This window comes from Protopterus annectens, chromosome 1.part0 (assembly GCF_019279795.1).
Source record: "Protopterus annectens isolate FY-2018-M chromosome 1.part0, PAN1.0, whole genome shotgun sequence".
Taxonomy (NCBI): Eukaryota; Metazoa; Chordata; order Ceratodontiformes; family Protopteridae; genus Protopterus; species Protopterus annectens.
In genome coordinates, this window is record NC_056725.1 from 1,400,398,900 (window position 1) to 1,400,424,907 (window position 26,008).

Sequence of the window (26,008 nt, forward strand, 5' to 3'; positions counted from 1 at the left end):
TTTTTATTTGTCTGATTTTCTAATTTTAACTTATCAAGTTTTTTTCTTGTATTTCGTGTAATTCTTTGTCCCATTGTTTTTTTTTAATTTGATAACCAATTAGTGACTCTATCAAAAATATATGCTTTTAGTACATCCCATAAATACATTTCTGAAATATCTTCTATATTATTAATTTCTACAAAAGAAAGAATTTCTTTAATAAAATGTCCTTAAGTTCTTTTAAACAAGTTATATATGCTGGTAGTCTTCTGATTTTAACATTATTATTAGATTTCAAAAACAGCTCAAAGGTAATTGCATTGTGATCTGAAAGCGGAAAGGTTTCTGTTTTGACTTTCCCTAGTGTATCAGTCAGGTCATTAGGGACATAAACTATGTCAATTCTGGACTGTGCTCCATGTCTATGAGAATAATGGGTGAGCAATAAGGAATTTGGTTCTGAAATGTCTCTAAGATGAAACAATTCAATAAATTTTAACTATGCCTTTGCAGATGCCTGTATTCTCCTTCCTTACCTACTGTGTTAGTATCACTTAGTAACAATATACAAGTAAAGTCTCCTGCTAGAATGATATTGCCTTTCAAGTTTTGAATTACTTGTTCTAGATGTTGGTGAACTGTTTTAATTCCTATTCCAGGAATCCAATACATGTTAATAAGAGTTAATATCCTCTTATTATACTTTATAGTTCAGTACAAAGCATACCTTTATCATCTTGACATGTTTCTATAACTGTTGGCATAGTCAGTGAATTTCTCCATAATACAGCAACCCCCTTTTTATTATATTGTGAACTGGATAATATAGTGTAGTTTGAGTATTTAGCCTGTCTATGTCTTCTGTTATTAAGTGTGTTTCCTGTAAAAAAAAAATAACTTGAGAATTAAACAACTTCAAGTATCTGTCTAAGCTACCCCTCTTGCATCCGCTATTTAATCCATTCCCCAGGATTCACGAATTCTCCGTGTAAGACTAAAGTAGTCTTACACGGAAATGCCAGTCTAAGAGTTAGACAGCAGCGCGCCATGCATATTAATGAGGGTGGGCTGCCTCAACTCTAAGGCTAACACGGAGCGTGCACAAGTGCAGGGGGCGTGTCGGACTGCTGAGCAGTCCAAAAATCCATGCCCCTGCAAGTCTCTCAATCGGGAAATGTCAACCTTCATGAGCGAGTCCGCTCAAATGTGTACATACCCAACACTACACTCCCCCACATTCTAAACCCCTGTACAATTATAAAATGTAAAACTTTAATTTTTTTTTTATTATTCCCGATATAGCTGCCCGTATTTGCACGTGTTTGCACGGGTTTGCCCATTGCTTAGCTACAGTTAGCAGTTTAGACATCGAAGAGGATAATAAGAAACTTATATGCAAATTAAGCAAAATAGCAATAGCGTAGTGGTAGAGCCTTTGCACAAAGAGGAGGCATTCCTGGTTCAAGTCCCACCACTCCCCTTTCAATTTTCTGTTGGAAATCTGTATATAAAAATTATCCCTGACATTTATCATTTAAATTTAAGTAAAAAGCATTGAAATGGCCTATGTAGTAGTGAATAAATTATATATATATATATATATATATATATATATATATATATATATATATATATAAGAAAGTGAAATGGTTATGCATACTGATGGATGCATAAGTAACGTATCTTAAGCAATGTGAAGCACTGCTAAGCAAAGTTTACCAGTATTAAGCATATTTAAATATAATTGCTCGTAGCTAAGCACTGCTTTAACTAGCGCAATAGGTTTGCGCAGAGCTGTGCATCGCACAAACGAGCGCAAACAGAAGATGTTTGTGCGAAGCTGCGCACCGCGCTAACCAGCACAACAGCGGGCAACATTGGGCAATGTAGAGCAACATCGGGCAATGTAGAGCAACGTCGGGCAACGTAGAGCAACGTCGGGCAAAGCTGAGCAAAGTCGGTAAAACACAGCCACACCTCCTAACCGGTCTGGCCAGTAGTAAAATAAAAAGCAATGACAGGCCTCGAACCCGGGATACTGTGCACCATAATCACAGTACTGAACCACTAAGCCAGGACAACTTTTCATATGCATGCACTTTTAACACACACATACATATCAATGGAAGTTTACCCATTGCTAAGCAGGTGTGCCTTCAGCTGAGTTTTTTCAAAACTGACCAATCACAAATAAATGCAGGAAATGATGCATATTTAAGCTCCATAGGTGGGAATACTTGCCATAACTGGTTGTAGCTCCCATCTGCAGGCAGCAATGGCCGGTGCTGGAGAGGGCTCTCGTTTTTGAGCGCAATGTTGGGGCATTGAGGAGTCAAAAGTAATGGTTTGTCTCCTTGTCCATAATCATGAGGATAGACTCCTGCAGGGCCAGTACCAGGGCACCCAATACAAAGTGGAAGCCTGGGACCGTCTAGCTCATGAACTCACCAGTGCCACAGGTGTCTCTTGGACTGGTGAGCAGGTCAGACACCACCATGCAGACCTGAAGAGATGCAAGGTGGATCAACTGGACCAGTGGATCCAGGAGGCCCGTGGGATGGAAAATGCCCCACTACTGAGTAAGTAGCCATGGAATTAAGTATGTAAGAATTGCTATTCTAGTGTATACTATGGATAAGTATGTCTCAATATCACTTCATTTACTTCACAGCTGCAGGTGTCCGTGCTGCGAATCAGCAAGCCTATGCAGATAGGCTGCTAAGGCTGCACCACCAGGCAGGTTAGTAATTATTCTGCTTGTACTGTTATGTAAAATAAATGAGAGAGCCTGAAAAAAGTGTTTTAACACAATAAAGAAAGGTATAATAATTCCCTAATAATTATTCTGCATGTACTGTTATATAAAATAAATGAGAGAGCCTCTAGAAAAGTGTTTTAAGTCTTTAATAAAGGTATAATTCCTGGAGTGTGTCTGTGTCATTTTCTTTGATATGTTGTTGTACTCTTGCATTATAGAAATAGTACTGTTGTATTAAGCGCTGTTAACACACAGTTGGGTAGGCCCATATAAAGTGGATGAAGAGAGTGCCAGTAGCTTTTAAGCATATTCACAGTCCTCAACTGTTGGTTCATGCCCAGCATGTACAGGTTAATCTGGCACATGAGTAGCTTGGTATTGTGTTCCCCAGAAATGTCATTGTGCTGGCAGAAATGTAGGGAGCTGTTAACATATAACTGATAATTTCACCTAAACATATCTAGATAAGTATAGGAAAGTAGAGCTGTCAGTGTACCATCTCAGCAGTAGTGTGTCTGAGCAATTCACAAAATATGTAGCAGTAACATCTGCATCCCGGACAGTTTGTATGTCAGATACAGCCCATGTATATAAAGATCTAGCAAAACCCATTTCACGAATTAAGGACAATTGGGTAGTGTAATAATACATGTAGGGGACATATAACTGCAGTTAATAGGAATGTAGTGTAAACTAGAAGGATATATATAAGTTGTTAATGGCGCTATCATTTTCCACCCTACTGTATGCGCATAAAAAATGTAATGCCACACCTCAATGGGTATGTCTAATCTCAAAACATTTGTTGGGACATATGTCCTATTGGTTTATAAATATCTGCATTTATTTTGATGCATGTGCCCTGTTCAAATACCACAATATTGGTGGTCTGTTGCCATCAATTAAACCTGCATGCTGTTGTAATGTCCACTGTTGTTCCATATATGCATGTGTCATGCTTGCTGTTCAACTGTTGGAACTCTGGTGTGTTGGGTTAATGGGAATACTTCTGCATGCTGTTATAACTAATTGGGAATGCTGTTGACTGTTACTAACCCATATTTTCATTAAATCCTCCTAAACATAGAACGTATGGGAAGGCCAGTCCCAGCGGACCCACCTGTCCCACCTCAGCTGGTGATGGCACCTGGCACCAGCAGGTCCGGTGCCCAGCCTGGGACCTCCTCCTCCATTGGCCCTGTGCCACCTTTGGGTGGAAGCGCTGCAGGGGATGGGGCTTATCCCCCCCCGTGCAAGCGTGGGTGGAGGAGGGCCACCTATCACCCTCTGAGCGGTCCGGGCTGTGGTGCGTAGGGAGATTGAGCGTTCTGTCGCTGATCCTCTACTCCAGCTTGAGGCACGAGTGGCGTGACTCACGGGTGAGCCTGCCCCTCCTATGCAGCCCCCAGCACAGCCACCCTCTGGGCTGTGAAGGTGCAGTGGTGACTGCCCATGGGTGGGGATCTCAGTTCCACTGTTGCCATCTGTGGGCTCATGGGCTTGCGATTTCCAAACATCCTTCCCCGTCAATGGTGTTCACCCACCACGTGTCATATTCCGCCCCTGTATGTGTCTTGTTTGTCCGTTTACCTCCCCAACCTACCTCCCCAAATATACCTACATCCCCTACCCCACATTCCACTCTCACCTGGAAAAAGAAAAAAAAAGGGCAATCTGCTCCAAAAAAAAAATTACGCCCCATACATAGCTGCCCATTTTGTACACGTGTCTGCTGGGCATATAAAATGTAATTCAATTGGCAGTACACCATACTTTGTTGTCCTCACCCCTCTCCCAGGGGTGGAAGGTTGCATATTTCCCTCCAAAATTATTGCATATGCACAGCCATTGCTGTAAAAGAAATGGGCAACTATGGTCCTTCCCTACACCTCTCCTGCACATCCCAAGCTGTTTTCCCTACTGTCTTTCCCTCTTTGTGCCCCTTTTTCACCACTGTCCTATCTCCCCATTTTATTTTCTTTCAAAGAAATGAGCGTGAGAGTTAGCGGGAGTAAGCACTTTTAAGCAGTAGTTAGCAGGTTTGCACAAGTGTGTGCTTGTGTGCGCTTAGTTAAGCATTGCTAAGCTTCGTGCAAAACCGCGCAAGCCCACTTACAACTGCATAAAAGTGCCTTAGTCACCCTGCATGTGAGGGCCCTTGTTCTGCTCAGCAGCAAAATAAAACACCACTGTCAGTCTCGAACCCGGACCTTGGATACACTAGACTGCATGAAGTACCACTAAGCCACAGTAGATATACAGCAGGTTGTTGCTGAAATAGATATATCATGCATCAGAATGAGTGAATGTAAAGGAAAAATAGGAATGCCATAACACAAAACCTGTTCTGTGGAACTTTACCAGCAGTTGTTGTGGAATTGCATTACATGACTGTGATAAGAGAACCAGCCATTCTAGCAGTAAATGATGTTACAGCAGCACTTTACAACCCCCACACAGTATCATAGCAGGACAAACACTGGCATATCTGACTAGGGCAGAGGACATACATCCCAACTGTGACTACATATCAGGGATGTCCCTGATTTTGAAACATATGTTAGCTGTGTCCCTCTGAATCCCCTGAAAAGTACTGACATTAGGCAGAAAGGTGGGGTATTACACCTAATGAATAATGACAATATGTAGGAGTTAGACACCACTTGTACTTCAGAAAAGGTGTAGTAATTCATATGCACTGGTTCTCCTGAAGTCTCCACTTACTGTCCCTAATATTTATAAGGTGTACCTCACTTTTACCTACCTTTACCTCACTCTGTTCAAATATGTACCTGAGTGTTTCAGAGGCCTGGCCGAGGCAGAAACACACAGGCATATCAGCTTTTCTGCTGTTACACACTGTGCAAATATCTTTGGAAGGAGTTCCACAAGCATACCCTTATGTAGGAGTACAACACTGAAATACCAAAGGATGTAGCTATGTACTGGTAGCAAACGACTGTAACAATGGCATTGTACCAGTGCTGGAAAGACCTGTGCATTGCACAGACAGAGAATAACAGCCTAACGTCTGGCTACCATCTGGATAGGTCCACAGTTGTGAGCTATGCAGACAGACTACTTGCCTTGCTAAACTAACAGGTACACAGCAACCATTAAAGTCCAGCAAGATAACAATCACACAATAATACATAATGCTCTCTGTATGTCTGCATCCCCACCCAAATGTACAATATACCTGTGTGTTCAGGGTCTACCAAGGTTGTAGGCAGGCATACTCAGTACTGGAATTGTTCAGTTTTTGTGAGCATCCTGTGCTAATGTCAACAATAAAAAAGCAAAAACTGTGCAGAAGTGAGTACATTAATATTCACAGTATAGCAGTTCACAAACAGTTCATGTGCCAAATGAATACATCTCAATAACTACTTTTGTATGGCAGTTAATTGTATAAGTAGAAAAGAAACTACATACTCCCATGTATCTTGTGTTAGCATTTGTAGGGGTGAGTACAATTCTACACTGACAACTGTGTACTGGAAGTGGCAACATTCAGGTCTGAGTACAACATTTAAATCACTGGCTACACCCCTAGCTTCAGATATAAGAACTATACCAACCTTCTGACTTACACAACTGTGTCCACAGCAAACAAGCATGGGCCCCACTTTGGAAAGCTGAAAGGGCTATGCCTACCTGACATAGCAATTTATAGCATTGGGTTGCTATGACAGTGAGTACTGCAATTACCACACAGCAGGCTGCATGCAATTACCAAATGGTGGCCACCAATTGGTGCAGAGGCCATCACATGCACATGTGCAGATACCTATAAAAGCAGGCTGTACTTGCTGCCCACACATGCAATCATCCCACTGCAGATACTGAGAGAGAGAGAAAGACAGACAGAGACAGACAGAGAGAGACACACACACACACACCCACCCACACCAGCCAGAAAAAAAAAAGGCAAAGGCACACCGAACAGAAAACTATGAACACATACAAAGGAAAGGTATGTAACAGATATGTATTTACTGGCATGTAGTAGATGTATTTGAAGACTACTCTACATACTTTGAAACATCAATATGTGGCAGCAGTATGTATCTATGCACAGATGCCCTGCATAACTACTGCCATGGACAAATCAGTGTGTAGCTGTGTGCAGTGGGACATAACTGTGATATATGTAGCTCAGCATTAAATGTCAAACATCTGATCCATGTTATCTGTGTTCTGTACAGTAGTGTGGACAATGGCTGTTTGGGGGAGTAGCGCATACAGCTATATAAACATGGATGTGACAGAGTAACACATGCATGATAGTCATATCAACGTGTAGCTTAGCATTGGCAACTGCTGTACCAGGCTAGTATGCTAATCTAGCATTTGCAGCTATGCATACACTCTCTAATATTACTGTGTGCTCACACGTGACACCTGTTCATGTTGCAGCAAGGCCCAACAGGTCAGCCGTGAGGTCCAGGGACTTACAACAGTGTGGACCTTGTGTGTGTATGGCACACACATATGGAGAGATATATCTGTGTCAGATATATTAGCATCTGTACATGTGCATAGAGCAAGGGACATACTGCAACTGTTTCTGAAGGGAGGTCATATATATGTTGGTGAAGGTTGTTATGTGCATATTTGTATGTAGGTAGTAGTGTGTGGCAAACAAGACAGCATACAGTGCTGGTATATGACATGTGGTGGTTAAACGCTGTGGGTGTGATTTGTTAGGTTTGCAGTGTTGCAGCCAGTGAGGCCTGCTAAAGCCACATGGGCTGAGAACATCTTCAATGCATTTCGCACAAGACTGTGCAATATCATTACATAACTGTATACCTCACATACTTTGCATAATTGATATTCCCACCATGAAAGGTGGACTGTATATGTGCCTATATGTATATCTATATGTACACCAATGGATGTTTATATGTATGTGTATATATATATATATATATATATATATATATATAGAGAGAGAGAGAGAGAGAGTCATATTTACTGTGACTGATGCCTGGTGACAAAGCCATGGCCTCAAGCTCAATGTCGGAAATGCATTGGCATCCCTTTTGCTAAAAACTCTGTACCCATGAACTACCACATAGGTGGTAGTCGACTTAACACTGAAAGTGTGATAAGAGACCATGGGACACAGATGGACAGTAGTCTCCCCCTTGATAATCACAGTGCCACACTAGTCATGTAATCTGTCTACATGGCACACCTCATCACAAAAGCTGTGTCATCCAGGGAAAAAGAGGTCAGTGTTCCCCTCTACTCATCACTCACAAAACCCATTATAGAGTACAATGCTCCTTCTGGTATGTACCTCACAAGACAACTACAGCAACTGGAAAGGCCAGAGACATACCTCACAAAGAGTATTACTGTCCTCAAACAGATGCCCTATGCAGACCGTCTCACAAAACCACAGCTAGACTGTGTCACATACCGCCAACCCAGAGGTGACCTCTGCCTAACATACAAAGCTATGTCAAACCCAGAGCTGTTGGACATGCTCCACGTAAACAGATCATAATCCCTATGAGCTACACGCTCTAGGGACCTAAACCTTGTCACCTCAATAAACAGAACATGCTGGAGGGATAGATTCCTATCTCAGAGACATCCCATACTCTGGAACAAACTACCTATCAATAGCAAACAAAGCTCCTCAGTAGCACTCATCATGAATAGTCTTGATGATTGGATGGGAGATAGGAAATACACCCCAGGAATCACCTCTGTGGCTCTGCTTGACAGGGGCACATGAAATTAAATTACTTGGGTGTCAAAGGCCAGGGTACCATCTGGCTAGGCTTCTATAGGCCCTAGGGCCAATAGCCTATTACCTACCTATGAACCAATACACACCCACATGTACTTGTTGCAATAATTGCTATGTGAGGTTGACTGAGTGTGATGGTGAATGTGTTGGTGAATGTGTCACAGTTGTGTATATGTGGGATAGCTTAGTGGGAAACTGTTTCTGTCATGGTATTATGTGTCCTAGCTCTGATCCCAGCAAAAGATGTGTATGCTATTGCTAGCCAGAAAAAGCAGTATGGCATATGGTCTGACGTAGTCCCTTGGTGTTAACTGGGGTGTGCCATTGGAGGATAAAGCAGTACATGTATGCTCATTGATTGGTACTGCTGGTGAATCCAAATCCTGTATGAACTGTAGTACTACCTGAAGCTGTAGGCCTAAACAGCACAGTATGGTGTATGTCCACATTGCTTGGAAACACTGTTTTGTGTGTTCCCTGTAGTCCTCACAGATTACATACCTCAGGCATAAGGGTTTGTAAGTACTGACACACAGTACTGTATGGTACACACGTAAAGCTCATCTGGGTTGCCATACCTCTGTGTCCTGTATGTATGTCTGATGTGTGTGTGGGTATGCCTGTAACATGCCCTTGGTCATATGTGTGTTACAGGATATAAGTGCATATCTAGCAACATGTATAGTCTAGTACAGCAGTATGCCACCTATATTCACGAATGTGCACATATTTTAGGCAGTTTTCCATCAACAACTAGTGTGGTATACTGGTAATACTGTAACTGGACTTTACAATCATTGCAATGGATTACATATTTCTTTATGCATTAGCTTGATATATACCTCCTGTGGCTAGGTGGTGCATTGTGTCGCATACAGTGTGCCATGTACTGTTGCATAGTCTTACATAGTGGTTTCTCTTTGTTGCTGTGCAGAAAATGTTTTAATATATAGAGCGTGTCAGGCACTGTCAGGCAGTTGTGGGTTGAGCACTGATATGTGGTATTGAAAGTGTGTATCCTCTGACAGACAATAGTTTGCTATTTATGGCAGTTCAGTGATATCTGTACTGTAGAATGTTAAGTGTGCCACATGACTTGCTCACACATATTGTTTCATTGTCTTCCAGGGTCATGGCCCACCATCGCAACCCTACCTATAGTCGTGCAGAGGATGAAATCCTAACCACCAGTCTCATCCAAAACTACACCCTGCTATTCTCAAGAACCAGCCAGGACCAGCATGAGCGGACTGCACTGTGGCAAGATGTTGTCCATAGGATAAATGACATAGGCATGCATAACCGGACATATGAGCAGGTACGCCATCACTGCAGTGATTTACTTAGACATGTCCGGCACCGTGTGTCTGATGTCCGTAGGCAACAGCTTGCCACAGGTGGTGGGGTTACCACCCATCCCCCCTCACCAGAGTGGAGGAGCTGCTCCTGAGCCTGGGGGCTCCCGGCCAACAACAACAACAGCACACATGTATCATCATGGAGGCCGGAGCCCCCCAGCAAGTTCACATGGAGCGTGCAGGTAACATGGCATATCTGTAGACTACTGTTACCTCTATTGTTAGATCATGCATATGTGAGATGTGTACTGTGTAGTTAGAAGATGTGGAGCCTGGTGTTGTGCAATACTGATAATTTGGAACATGATGTGTAGGCCTGTGACTGTCAACCATTGTGCTACTGTAAGATTGCAAACCCACAGTAGCAATGCCACAGTTGTTGCCACTGACAAACTGTTTCATATCCTTGTAGGTCCCTCTGGTGTGACAGCAAGGCAGCAGACCCATGCTGGTGAGTGTGTTCTACATTTAATATTGCAAATAAAATGTGCATGTCATAGGTGAGGTGTAGGCCATGTACACATGTAACACACCTACGCATAATGCATGCTGTGCATGTTTGCTGTGAGACTATGCACATCTCAGTAACGTGAGTGGCTGCCTCAAACACATGCAATACACAGAGCATCCCAAACAATTGTGGCTACACTATAGTGGACATTGGATAGGCAGTCGATACACATGCACACAACATACACAACTTTGTCATATGCAGTACATGTTAATATGCTACACATGGCATATTCAGACACATGCTGTAAGGTCACACTCCAGTATCCCAAATGTCATCCACACAGCACACATAATATACCTGAGGGGTAGAGGCCTATCATGGGGCAGTGCGACACTCTTCAACACACAACACATTCATGTTAGGCAATGCTCCCTATTGGGCACCTTACAAACCCATGTAACAACTGGCTGTGAAATGGTGAATGTAGCCATGGTACTGCAGTTCAGGTACAGCATGATAGGTGCCGGTCTGGCACACATTAGTAGCCTTGAGTGACCACATGATGCTGCATGATGATGGCTCATGGTACTACACGCCATCCAGTTACAGTAACCACAGTACTACACATAGCATTCATTGCTATACACCTCAATGTTGTGTGTGTGCAAACATATGCACCTATACACAATATGCATAGCAATCACCATTTGCACAAAGTGACACATATATGTCTTGTAATGCTATTGAGTGTATAGGTCACATGACACACATTGGGTATGTGTGATGTTTAATGTTGCAGTTGTGTTGTAGCATGCCATGTCATGGCTGGCACTGGCATGTCCACAATATGTTCTACACTCACCATAACTACTGTACAATGGCTATGTTGAGCAATGGTATTCCATCAGGTATACACGCACCACTCATCCTGTGTGTATACATAGCATGCATGAGCTAAACCTGTGTCCACAATTATCTGCTAAAGACACAGATGCTCTAATCAGTAATGGATATCTATGTGACACACAGATAAACATCCAGCCATGGTATGTATACCTGTGAGTGATGGTGCACAGCACATTGAAGAGCTTGTAATACTTGCACAGCAATGTTGTGTCCATGTACACATTGCATTCCAGGGTGAGGCCAATCACTGAACAACAACACACATGCATCAAAGCCATGTATACTGTTATTAGCAAGGACTGTCTACACTCGCACTGCATGCTGTTGAGCAACACACGTCCTGCATGCTGACACGTGTGATATGACTGTTTGTCTTGTGATACTGTACCCCACCATCAACCGCTATTGAGTATGTTCTGGATTGCTGGTGGTGTGTGTGTGTGTGTGTGTGTGTGTGTGTGTGTGTGTGTGTGTGTGTGTGTGTGTGTGTGTGTGTGTGTGTGTGTGTCTGCTTTAGTGAGGTGTGCATGTGTGCATGTGTGCATGTGTTCATGTGTGTATGTGTGCACGTGTGCATTTGTTCATGTGTGCATGTGTACTGACATCATGTACAGGTCGTAAAGTGTGTTTCCTGTCTTCCTCTCACAGGTGCTGAGGTTGGGCTGGTTCACTGCAGCAGGGAACCTGATGTCACTGACACAAATAGTGATAATGAGGATAGGTGTGTTGAGGCACAGGCATGTTTGGCAGGATCTGTCATTGGACCACCAATCGGCAGTACACAGCTGTCCACCCCATCCATGCACACAGTCATACTGCCAATACATCCATCATCACCAATGCCCTTAGCTGAGGGACAGTGTACAGTCGGCAATGGCCAGGACAGTGTGGTACCTATGGCACATGCATCCGGACACAGCAGCCATACCCAGAGGTCTGGAATGGTACCACATAGGCAGATGTCTGGGGGTTCTCATTGGAGCACTGCTGGTCATCATGTCCCTGGCAGACATGCCACAGGTCTTACAACCTCATGCATGTTCCAGGCTGTCATGGAGGCAGAGGCACGTATGGAACAGTACAGCAGACAGGGACTAAGGGCACAGAGGGCACATAACACCGCTTTAAATGACAGTATCCGTGACCTAGCAGGTGCCATCCATAATTACACTGAGGTCACTGATAGATGTTGGGGTGAGACATTAGATGTCCTCCGCAATGTCATGTCCATGTGTCAGAACAGTGCTGGACGGTTGAGACATCGACGTGGACGTATGCCAGCAACATCAGCAGCTGGCAGTCGCTGCAGATGTCCCTCAAGTCACAGCCGCTCCCGTAGTGCCAGTACCAGCCCCAGCAATGTTAGGGGTGGGCTGTCCACAGATCATTCTAGAAGACCACGTGCACATGGCTCTGGACAGTCCTAGCAGGGACCTGGGTCCAGTGTACATATGTCTACCTCTGAGGATAGTACTCAGTCTGGCTTAGTACCTGATACTGTCAGTAGCACCCCTGCCAGGCACAGGTACCGTATCCGTGGCCAGAGACGGTGATCTGTAAAGCCTGGCAGGTACAGTCTGTGGCTGTCCCACAAATCCTCGTATATGGCAGCCACATGGTGGAACTGTGTGCATGCAGACACACACACACATAAACCAGACACCTAGGGCTAACACATACCCGCACACATTACATCAACATTGGCCCATACCAGTACTCTTGGCCCTCACACACACACACACACACACACACACACACACACACACACACACACACACACACACACACACACACACATGTCGATTGTATGGCTCAATGTAGGCCTCTGGCAAACCAACAACACACCCTGTGCATATGATGAAACCTGTGCCACCTCCTGTCATCTGTAACATTGATGCAGGAACAGGCTAACATGGTGCTGATGCACAGGGTGACTTTATAGCAGTATAGCAATGTTAGCATGTTGTCAGCAGTAAAGTGTAATGATATCCTTGAAGGTGTAGCTGAGCAGGCATGATGCATTAAAGCTATGATTGTCAATGTAGTATTGTTTACACCAGTGTTAATCCCAATAGTGTATTGTCCACCCATGTGCCACTTGGCTGATGTGTGTAGTATTGGCAGCATGTGTTAGAGAGTGGACAGTACATGTGGGATGTGTGCAGCACAGGTTTGCAGGTGTACATTTGTGAACATGGTGGAGGTGCACTGTCTGCATGTACATGCATAGTGGACACATGGGCAGGGTGACATGCCCTGTATTACACAGTGTTAACACTCCATAGTTTCTATTGGTGGCCAGTATGCATTGTACTACACACATTTTGGAACTTGGGTACACATGTGTGTATGACATGGTTTGACACTGTGCTGTGGGTGATACTGTTACTATCTGTCATTGGTTTGCATTCTGGTAGTATACATAACCTCAACAGCCTGACCATAAACAATCGTTAGATGATGTCTTGACAACTGACACACAGATGTAGGACACACAGTAACATTTGTACCCTTCAGGAACTATACTATGCCAGTAACCAGTGGTGTTCACCTGCACCCATTCCTGGGACCACTCCTGATTGCCATATAGCTCACTTAGGTACAAGCAAACACAGTAGGGATATGTCCGTCCACGTCTGGAAATGCATACTGTGGCCTATAATGCATTCTCCAGATGACACACACATCCTCCACAAGGGTATCATACAGACAGATACCTGTTGTCAAACCCATGCTGTAAAGCTATAAGCCAACTAAAGCATGGTCATCCACCTTTACAAAACATAGTATCCCCACAGTACCACATAGGTAGTAGCCATGTTGACAGGTACCGATGTGTACATACAGCCAAGTGTTACATCATCTCTCCTTTGGTAATCACATTTCCAAAGGTATTTTGAAATCCCTCAGTGAATCACATAAGCAATAAGGGGTCTGCATGCATATCCACAAAGGTTGTTGTACACCTATAATGAATAGCCATCATTGACAGACTTTGCTGCATTTTAACTGGTCTGAAATATACCTCAGGCATAAACCCTCACTCACACTATTCAATAGAAACTGTAATGAGTGTGTGTGACACGGATGACCTGGGCCAGGGATCACTGCAGTGGCTGGGATTGTCACAAGCATACAGATGTGACCTAAGGTCTGGAAAGCAGCAGCACACTCTGGCAAAGATAACAGATGTGTTCATGGAGAAAGCAGGGTTCCCACCTATGAAATAATTGAGGTCACATGTACGTATATGTATTTGCCACACAGCTACCTGATGTGCAATGCACATACTGTTGTCATTGTGATATGTCATACAGTAGTAAAAGCAAAACCCACAACACAGTGACCAACTGTGTCACACACATAGAGCACACACACACTCACCAAGTGCAGGATTCAAACCCCTACCTAACTACTTTATGATACTAGAGCAGTACACATTTACACAACGCACTATACACATTACTGGGAGTTCTCTTTTCCACAGGTATATTTGTAGGATGGTGACATCATCAGACTTGACAAAGATAAGTATACCACTTTTAAGGTGTTGTAGTTGTCTCCAAAAAGGCTGCTCCTCTACAAGGAGATAGATACACACACACAGTTGTCAAGTGCAGGATTCAAACCCCTAACTAACTACTTAATGATACTAGAGCAGTACGCATTTACACAACACACTATACACATTACTGGGAGTTCTCCTTTCCACAGGTATATTTGTAGGATGGTGACATCATCAGACTTGACAAAGATAAGTATACCACTTTTAAGGTGTTGTAGTTGTCTCCAAAAGGTTGCTCCTCTACAAGGAGATACACACACACTCTCATACAGTTGTCAAGTGCAGGATTCAAACCCCTACCTAACTACTTAATGATACTAGAGCAGTATGCATTTACACGATGCGCTATACACATTACTGGGAGTTCTCCTTTCCACAGGTATATTTGTAGGATGGTGACATCATCAGACTAGACAAAGTGGGTTACATTAGGTGACATTAGGTGGGCTACATAGAAGGAATTTGTAGACACTTTGGCAATGTGATCATCAAAGGAGAGTTTACTATCTACCTGGGTCCCCAGGGCCATAATTACATTCTCCGTACATACTGGATTACCACCTATGTGGTAATTTGTGTGCACTTTGTTTTATCCAAAGGGGATGACTATGCATTCTTTGGCATTCTGCTTGAGGGCATTGTTTTGACACCAGGTATCTGTCTCTGTAAGACCCTTCTGTAGGATGTTTGTGTCAGCCGTGGAGTCGATTATGGACCACAGTTAGCAGTCATCTGCAAACTTGTTCAGCCATACTCCTCCCATGCTTGCCTGTACCTCTGAGCAGTATCTACTGAACAGGTGGGGTCCCAGGACCAATACCTGTGGGATGCCATTTGTGACTGGTTTAGAGTCGGACATGGCACCCGCAACTCTGAACATGTGTGTTTGATCTGTGAGCCAGTTGGCCACCCATCCTGTGACATAGCTGTTAACGTTCAAGCTGGTAAGCTTGTCCATGATGCCAGAGTGGGGAATGGTGTCAAAAGGCCTTAGTGAGGTCCAGGTGGGCTGTGTGGACTACTTTCACCTCCATCTATGTCCTTGGTAACTGTTTCAAATAAGTCAACTAGGTTTAGGAGCCAGGATCTACCTTTAACAAAGCCAAGTTGGGTAGAGTCCAGTGTCTGGAGGTCCCCAATGTCTCTGTTTATGGGTTCCATGATAATTTGCTCCATAGCTTTGCAGACCAGGCTGAGTAGGCCTATAGGGCAATGGTTTCCTGGTTCTGTTGTGGCACCCCTTTGTGGAGCTGGATGACTGTTGCTGTATGCCATTCTTTGGGTACATAGCCTGTGGTAAGGTTGAGTCTGGACAGTGAATGTAGGTGAGGGTGTAGTTCCTTTTGGGGCTGGTGTAAGTTGCAGCCTGGGACACCATCCAGTCCCATTGATGCTGTGTTCTTAGCTTTGGAGAGGGCTGTTTTTACCTGCATGTCCATGAAGTCTGGTGCTCTGCATTCTTCTGGGATGGACACATGCCCTTTTGGGGGTGATGTGGGTAGGGGTTTGCACTGAACTTCTCCCCCAGGATGTGGGCAATGTAAGTTGGTTCAGTGTATCTTTTTTCCATTTTGCAGTAGCTGACAGCATTTTTGAGAGTTGCCACCTAAATGTTTGGTATAGCTAACAAAGGCTTTGTGGCTGTTATTCTTACATTCCTTGGCAATTTGTCTTTAGAAACTGGCCTTGGATTATTTTATGAGCGATCATTGTTTCTTCCTAATAATGATCAGTGATGCCTTTCCTTATGTGAAGTTTGCTCTATCATGTGTTCGTTCCCTCCTTCTGTTGTATAGCTTATTTATGTGTGACAACCACCAGATTGGTTTCCTATTTTTGGAGGAGTGCATCTTGGTTTTATTTGGCATGTCTCGATCCATGCATCCCTGTAGATGCTCATAGAATGCACTTGTAAATGATTCTGCAGATTGTATAGCATTATCCTATAGCAAGGGTGCTTTTGAACTTTCCACTTTGGTCTTGAGAAGTGTGCTGTTTGCTTTAGAAACTTTCTTCACAGTGGTTTCCTTGACTGTGGGGGATGAGTGATGTGGATGTCCAGTGTGATTACTTTATGATCTGATATTACCAGTGAGGGGTTTATCTCTGTTGTGGAACACTGGTACCCCATGTTGGTGATGATCAGGTCCAGTATGTTGTCACCTCTAGTGGGTGTGGTGACCAGCTGTTCCAGAGCATTTGAGTTTTTAAACTCTAGGAAGCATTGGGCAAAGGACGTTGTACACGAGTAATTCTCCCAGTCAGTGTTTTGGTAGTTGTAATCTCCTCATATAATGGTGTTTGGTAGGACCTTTATATTTTCCACTGTTCTCAGGAATACTGAGTGAGGTTCCTGAGACAAGGTAGGTGATCTGTAGCAGGCTACAATCTGATAAGCAGCTTTGCCCAATGTTAGTTGCACTTGCATGGTCTCCAAGGCCTCATGCTGTGCCACTAACCTGAAGGTGTGGGTATCCATAAGGTAAATGGATACACCACTTCCTTTTGTATTTCACTCTGGGTTTTGGGGCCAAAGATCAGAGGGATTGTGAGTGTTTTATGTGGAGCATGTCCAACAGCTCTGTGTTTGACATAGCTTTGTATGTTAGGCAGAGATCACCTCTGAGTAGGCGATATGCAAGAGAGTACAGCTGGAGCATTTTGAGACGGTCTGTGTATGGCATGTATTTCAGGCCGCTAATGCTATTTGTGAGGTATTTCTGCAGGCTTTCCAGTTGTTGTAGATGTCTTGTGAGGTACATAGCAAAAGGGGCATTGTACTCTATTATGGATCTAGTGAGTGATGAGTAGAGGGGAACAATGTCCTCTTCTATTCTGCATGAGACACCTTTTGTGATGAGGTGTGCCACGTAGAAGGATTTCCTGACTACTCCGAGGATGTGATTATCACAGGTGTGTCCACTGTCCACCTGTGACCCAAGGTCTCTTATTACACTTTCAGTGTTAAGTATACTACCGCCTATGTTGTAGTTCATGGCTACAGAGTTTTTACCAAAGGGGATGACAATGCACTTTTTGGCATTGAGCTTGAGGCCATGGCTTTGACACCAGGCATCTGTCTCAGTGAGGCCCTTTTGTAGGATGTCCACATCTTCAGTAGTTTCGATTATGGCTCCTAGTTTGCAGTCATCTGGAAACTTCATTAGCCACAGACCTTCCATGTTAAAGTTTACTTCAGGGAAGTAGATACCAGACAGGACAGGACCCAGGACTGAACCCTGTGGTACTGCACTTGTCTCTGGTCCAATGTCATACTTGGAGTCTGCTACTTTCACAGTGTGTGTTCTGTCAGTTAGCCAGTTGGCAACCCATCTTGTGACATAGCGATTTATACCTAGTTTAGTGGGTTTATCTATAATTCCAGAGTGGGGGATGGTGTTGAAAGCCATGGCAAGATCTACATAGGCTGTGTGAACCACCTTACCCTTGTCTACGGTTCTGGTGACTGCTTCAATGACGTCTATCAGGTTTAGGAGACATGATCTGCCTTTTACAAACCCAACATGGTTGTGGTCCAGAGTTTGGAGATTACCAATGTCTTTTTTATAAGTTATATGATGATACATTCCATGGCCTTGCAGAGCAGGCTCATCAGGCTAATGGGGCACTAGTTCCTGGGGTCCATGGTGGCTCCCCCCTTGTGTAGTGGGATAACCGTCACTGTGCACCATTCAGCAGGCACAAAGCCTGAGGTGAGGCTATGACTGAACATGGTACGTAGGTGTGGTGCCTGTTCGTTCTGTAGTTTGTGTAGAACACAGCCTGGGATGTTATCTGGTCCCATGGATGCTGTGTTCCTGGCTTTGGAGAGTGTTTTTTACCTGTGCAGCTGTGATGACAGCAACTTTGCAGTCTTCCGTTATAGAGATGTGCTCTTTCATGGGTGAGAGGGGGGTAAAGTTAGCACTGATCCTATCTGCCAGGATGTTGGCAATATCAGTTGGGTCTGTATATTTAGTGCCATTGTGCTGTAACTCAGAGCAGATCTGAGTGTTGCCATTGAGATTCTTGACATAGCTATAGAATGCTTTGTGGTTGTCTTTAGAATCAGTGTCGATTTTGTTTTCATAACTAGCTTTGGAGGATTTTATCATGGATCACAGCTTCTTACTGATGTGGACCATGGAGCTCCTCTCCTCATGGGATTTTACCCTCTTTTGCAACAGTATTTTCCTTCTGTTGTGCAGTTTGTTTATGGCAGGGGAACACCAGATTGGCTTCCTTTTCTTGGAGGATAGCGTCTTGGTTCTGTTTGGGATAGCATGATGCATGTAGTCATGTAAGTGCTTATAAAGTGCAATTGTGAAGGATTCAGTAGTTGTAACTGTATTGTCCATCTGCATGGGTGTCCTGCAGTTCAGCACTTCTGTCTTAAGAAGCATGAAGTTGGCTTTGGAGACATTTTTAACATGGTTTCCTTAAATGGGGTGTGGGTCCAGGATGTGGATATGTAGGGTAATTAGCTTATGGTCAGATGGGACCAATAAGGCACTGACGTCAGGTGTGGAACACCGGTCACACAGGACAAACCAAACCCCATAACCAACACAAATAACCACAAAGTGAGCTAAATGCTACTCATTGCCAGAAGTCTCAGCCTCAAGATGCACACACTCGAGGCACTTCTCATTATGGAGAATATTGATATCTGTGCAGTATCAGTAACCTAGTTCAAGGCTCCAGACAGCACACCAGCACTACCAGGATACTACTCATTCCATACCTTCCAGCATCAGAACCTGAATCATAGCACATAGGGTGAGGATGTATCCATATTCATCAAGGATACCTACACCTCTCTCTACATGCTCTCTACAGGATATGTGCCCATAGAATGTTGCACAGCAATGTTCTTCACACTCCACAGGGCTGGGACCACAAAAAACCCTTGGCATTCATTCTATAAGCCTGACGAGTGTGTTATGCAAGGCAATGGAGCCAATCATAATGGAAGTCAACAATACAGAGATTGGGAACCTTCACACAGTTGAGCACACCCTGTTTGGCTTCATCAAATGCAGACCACGCCTCCTGAACTGGGAGGATTTCTTTGACAGTTACCCAGGCTACAGATGATTGAAATGAGCTCCACACAGCCTACCTATACCTTGCTAAGGCCTTTGACACCATTCCCCAGTCAGGTATCATAGATGAACTCACCAACCTGGCCATGAATCCATACATCACAAGATGGATTGCAAACTGGCTCACAGATAGATCCCACACATTACGAGTTGCTGGCTACATGTCAGACTCTACACCGGTAATGACTGGTGTCCCCCAGGATTCAGTCCTGGGGTCCCTCCTGTTTGGTATAGACTTCTCAAATGTACATGCCAACACAGGAGAGTTGTGGTTGACTAAGTTTGCTGGGAACTGTAAAGTGTTTGCCATAATAGATTCCCTGGAAGACAGACATATTCTCCAGAAGGGACTCTATGAGACAGATGTGTGGTGTCAGAATCATGGCCTCAAGCTCACTGTGGAGGAATGCATAGTGATCCTCTTTGTTGAAAACACAATACCCACAAACTACCACATGGGTGTTACCCCCTTAAAAATGACAAGGTGATAAGGGATCTGGGGACACATGTACATAGTCATCTTTCCTTTGACAACCATGTTGCCAAAGTGATTGGGAGATCCTATGTGGCCCACCTAATCAACAAAGGGTTTGCATCAGGATCCAAAGAGGTAGTGTTGGCACTCTACTCTTACATCATCAGACCCATCATTGAGTACAGTGCACCATTTTGGATGTACTCGACTTAGCATATCCAGCAGCTGTAGAGACCACATAGGTACCTCACCAAGAGGATTACTGGCCTCAAACAGTTGTGTTATGCAACACAACTGGTAAAACTAAATCTGTTCTTTGTTGCATACCGCCTACTCAGAGGCACACTCTGCCTAACATACAGAGCCATGTCCAACACATAACTGTTGAACATGCTCCATCTACACATAACAACATTGAGTCGCCCTACACATTCCAGGGATATGAACCTCATCAGAACGATGAATACAACATGCTGGTGGGATAGAGTACCATCCCAGACACTTGCCTTACTGTGGAACAGAGTCCCAATGTACATCAGACAGAACCCCTCGCTGACACTCTTCAATTGGAACCTTGATGAGTGGATGGGAAACAGACAATTCATGCCAGGCATCACATCAGCAGCCCCACTAGAAAGGGGCTTAGGGTACTAACTATTAGAACTAGGCCTTGGGAGACTACCCAATGGTGTGGTGAAAGCTGCCCAACTTGCGTAGGCTGATATATGCCTTTGTGGAGATAGTCTACTACATACCTATGAACCTATGTGACAGGTACATGTCTACAGATAGTAGATGTGTACTTCATTGTACAGTCATGTTGTACAGCAGGCACATGGACCACATACACTGTAATGCTTACAGATACTGGTGGCTGTTATGTACAGTGGGAGAGATGTGCACCTCATGTCTTTCGTGCCATTGGGATGTGTGCTGGGTGGGACGGTCCTGGATGGCTCCCTGTCATGGTCACCCTCTTACACACATCTCTGCCCATCCATCTTTGGCTGATTATACTGTGTTCCCCCTACATATATATAGAGGTACATAGGTAGGTAATAGGCTATCTGCCTGAAGGCATATATTAGTATGGCCAGAGTGTGCAGCTATCACCACCCATGGAGTTAGTTCCCTAGGCCTCTGTGTAGTAGAGCTGATGAAGTGATCCATGGTGTGACAGTTCAGTTTCACATACACTCATCAAGGCTCCTCTGGAAGAGTGTCAGTGAGGGTCTCAGCTTAATGTCGGTTGGGAGCCTGTTCCAAAGCAAGGGAAGTCTGTGAGTTAGTAATGTGTCCCTCCAACATGTTCTATTTAATGTTGTGATGATGATATCCCTAGAGCATGTGGTACAGTGAGCTTGGGTTTACTTCAGATAGCGCATGTACATCAGTTCTGCATTGGACATGGACCTGTCTGTTGGGCAGAGATCTCCTGAGTAGACAGTATGCAACAGAGTACAGATTGAGTTATATTCAGTCTTGTTGCATGGGGCAACTGTTTGAGGCCAGTAATCCTCTTGTTGAGGTACTTCAGTGGTCTTTCCAGCTGCTGAGGGTGCACAGTCAGATTCATCGCAAGTGTGTTGTGGTACTCTCTGACGGGTCTGATGACTGATGAGTAGAGGGAACCTCCTTTGACCTACATGCAAAGACTTTGGCAGTTTGTGGGAACACATAGCATGATTTTCTAACCACTTTGTGAATATGTTTCTGGAAGTGGAGATGACTATCCACATGTGTCCATAGATCCCTTGTTATCACCTACATATTTAGGGTGTTGGCACCTATGTGGTATTTGTATGACTGTAGCTCGAGGCCATGATTTTTACACCACATATGTCTGACTGAAACTCTTTTAAAGGATGTCTCTGTTGTCCCAAACATCGATTATGACAACTTTTTTGCAGTCATCCACAAACTTTGCTAAACATAGCCCTCGTGTGTTTGACTGTATTTCTGAAAAGTATACACCAGACAGGAGGGGTCCCAGGACTGAGCCATGGGGGACAGCAGTTGTTACCAGCTTGAACAGGAGACCACAATTCTTACCTTGTGGGATCTATCTGTGCCCCAGTTGGCAATCCATCAGATGACATACATATTTATGCACTGGTTGTTGATTTTGTGGATACAACATGTGTCTGGGATGTTGGAAAAGGGCTTTTCAAGGTCTATGTGGGACATGTGTAGCTCATTTCATTGATGTATGTCCTGGGTGACTGCCTTGAAAACAGTCTAGCAGGTTTGGGAACCATGATCTGCCCCTGACCAAACCGAAATTGGTAGGGTTGGGTGTTTGTAGGCTCACAATAGCTCTGTTTATGAGTTCCATCATGATGGACTCCATGGCCTTGCAGATCAGGCTTAATAGGCTTATAAGACAATAGTTCCTATGGTCTGTTGTGCACCAACACTTGTGGAGTGTGCCAAATGTTGCTGTAACGCATTCAACAGTTTCATATCCTGTACAGAGGGTGAGTCTCAACAGACTGTTCAGGTGCAGGGTCTGTTTGTTTTGGAGTTCACATATGACACAGCTAGGGAAACCATGTCATCCCATAGACGCCATGTTTTTAGGTTTGGAAAGTGCTGTTTAACCAATGTATATGTGATTTCTGAGTTTTCACAATCTCCAGGTATGATAATGGGCCCTTTTGTCAGTGAGAGGGGGGTAAATATGTAAGAACCTGTCTGACAAGATGTTGGCAGTGTCAGTCATGTACATGTATTCATTTACAGTTTGCACTGACTCAGAACATATATGTGTTTACATTGATATATATGACATTGCGAAGGAAAGCTTCATGGTTCTCTATGGACTCTTTGACAATATTTTTGCCAGAACATGGATTGGATAATGTTAGGAGTGCTCATTGTTTATTGATGATACTGATCTGAGATTTATTGATCTTCTTTGAATTTTCACTTTCTCTGAACAAGTTCAGCACTTGTAGTACATAGTTTGATTATGACAGGAATCCAATATATTATATGGGTCTGTTTTCATATAACTGTGTGCGCAAGGCAGGATTGGTGAATAGAGACAAGTTTCTGGGGTAAGAACTGCAACTGCCAGATATGTGTGGCCCACTGCTGTACTCAGACATGTCCTAAGTGTGTGAGCATGCCCAGTATGACCTTTCAGTATGTTGTTGACTGACATTTGCTTTGTTTATTTAAGTGTGTGAGCATGCCCAATATGACCTTTCAGTATGTTACTGACTGAAATTTGCTAAATTTGTTGAAGTGTGTGAGCATGCACAGTATGGACATATATACTATATGTGTGTGAAAAATCAAGATGGTTTTTACTTCAGGGCTCACCTTTGTGTTGTACATTGACAGGAAGCATGCTGTGCCTGCAGGGCTTCCATGAGTCGCTTTGCATAGACTTATCAACATTTTTACATACAGGGGGGAACATCTATTATTTGTACATTTCTACCCAGGGAGCACACCTGATTGTTACTGTGGGTGTACATAGGATGAGGGGTTCACCTAACACTTATACACATTTGCTAGGCCTGCGCTGCTATGTCAGGTACTCCATTTCAGTCTGTACTGTTGCCTATCGTACTGGCTTGAGGTATACTACTGTACTACTGAACTTAGCTTCCAATTTCACGTATATTAGTTTGTGACTTCATAGCCTACCCAACCCACATCACACTGCCTGGCCTGCTGTTATCTGTCTGCATAGGCCTGGGGGGAAGTTCAGAGGGCATGATACAGCATTTGTTTGTGTTTGCGTTAGTCTACAATTGCCCTGCTGTGTCTGTGCTAGTGAAATGCTGTCATGGCTTAGTGGTTCAGTACTGTGACTATAGTGCACAGTATCCTGAGTTCGAGCCCTGTCACTGCTTTTTATTTTCCTGCTGGGCAGACCTGACTGGTTAAGGAACAGTAAAGCAGGTGTGAGCATGTTTACCCAACTTTGCTCGACTTTGCCTGACGTTGCCCAACATTGTGCTAGTTTGCGCGGCACGCAACTCCATGCAATTGTGTTTAAATATGCTAAATAGTGGTAAAATGTGCTTAACAGTGCTTTATATTGCTTAAAATAGGGCAATCATGCCTCAGGTGGTGCTGCAAGGCTGCCTATGTCGGATGCACATAGTACACTCCCTATACATGTTTGAAAACAGGTAGTGTCAAGTTAGGCATCCCTTTTATTGTATGTGCGAGTCAGAGAGAGGTGTCATTTCCAGGGTTCCTACTGAGTCAGTGTATGTGCTATGTGTTGCCTCTTTGCCAAGGCCAGGGCATACTGGGCACGCCTCCTTCTGCCTACTGGGGCAGGCTCAGGTTGTTCCTCCTCTGAGTCACGTTGTTCCTGTGCAGGCCTTGGCAATGGTGGGGGTCTGTTTGGCCCTGCCCCATGCTGTTCCTGCTGCAGCTGTTTTTTCAGGATCATATTGTGTAGCATAGCACATACCATGACAATTTGGGTACATGTAGTTGGTGAGTACTGCAAGGCTCCACCAGATGTGTCCAGGCACCGGAACCGTGACTTGAGCATCCCAAACACACGCTCAATAATGCTTCTTGTTTGTGCGTGTGCCTCATTATGGAGTTCTTGTTCGGGTGTGTGTGCATTTCTGATGGGTGTCATCAGCCATGGCTCCAGTGCATATCCAGCATCCCCCACTAGGTGACCATCAGGGATGTCCCCACTGGCAAATCTCTGGTACAGCTGCGTCAGATGTCAGATGTGGGAATCGTGATAGCTTCCAGGGCAGCCAGCACACACATTCATTATTATGCCCTGGGCATCGCACATGACCTGGCAGTTGATGGAGGGGAAGCCCTTGTGGTTGATGTAAACACTACCCCTCTCACCGGGTGGTGCTTTGATGTGTATGTGCGTGCAGTCTATTGTAACCACCACCTCAGGGTATTCTGTTATTTGGTGGAAAAGATGCATATTGCTGGCCAATGTCTCACTGGAATTGGGGAAATATACATGCTCACCGATATGTGCTGACATGGCATCCAGGAACTGGTGCAGTACCCTGGATGCTGATGCCTGTGAAACCCACATCATATCACCAATTGGTCTCTGGAAGGTACCTGTAGCTAGTATTCATAGGCCAACACATACCTTGGTATCCACTGAGATGGGTTCCCCTCTGTTAGTTCTGTGTGTGAGGCGTGGCTGGCACAGCTCAACAATTCTGCAGGAGGTCTCTGTCCACTCTATAGTGCTCCACTATCTCCAGCTCATGTAGCCCCTGGTAGGTTACCCTGGGTCTGTACACTCTTCTCCATCTCCTCATTGTGGGTTGCTCAGCAGCATTCACAACATCACCACCCTCAGCACCTTGCACATGTTGGTTTATGATAGCAATAGCAGCCCCCAACATTTTGTCAGCCTTAAGCTTTTTAAGTTTTCACTCTTTGTATACTGCAGTGTTGCAGAGTTCTTGTGAAAAAACAGGTTAGACTGCTGATTTCAGAGTTTAAAGTGCTGGGCTGGGCTAGTCGACTGCCTGTGTAATTGGCTGATTCTGATATATTTCACCTGGCAGCTCTGCTAGTTCTCCTTGGTTAACTTCCTACTACTTCTTTTCCTTCCTTTTTCCCTTTCTGTTTCTACAAGGGGCAGCAGCGTGCAAACAAGTGCACATGCGTGTAC

General features: G+C 44.2%; 1 protein-coding gene across 1 annotated transcript in view; it reads left to right on the top strand.

Annotated features, from left to right (window-relative positions):
* Positions 1-26,008, top strand: part of MIA (MIA SH3 domain containing) — a 464,578-nt gene that overhangs the window by 330,928 nt on the left and 107,642 nt on the right. The gene's annotated exons all lie outside the window — the stretch shown is intronic.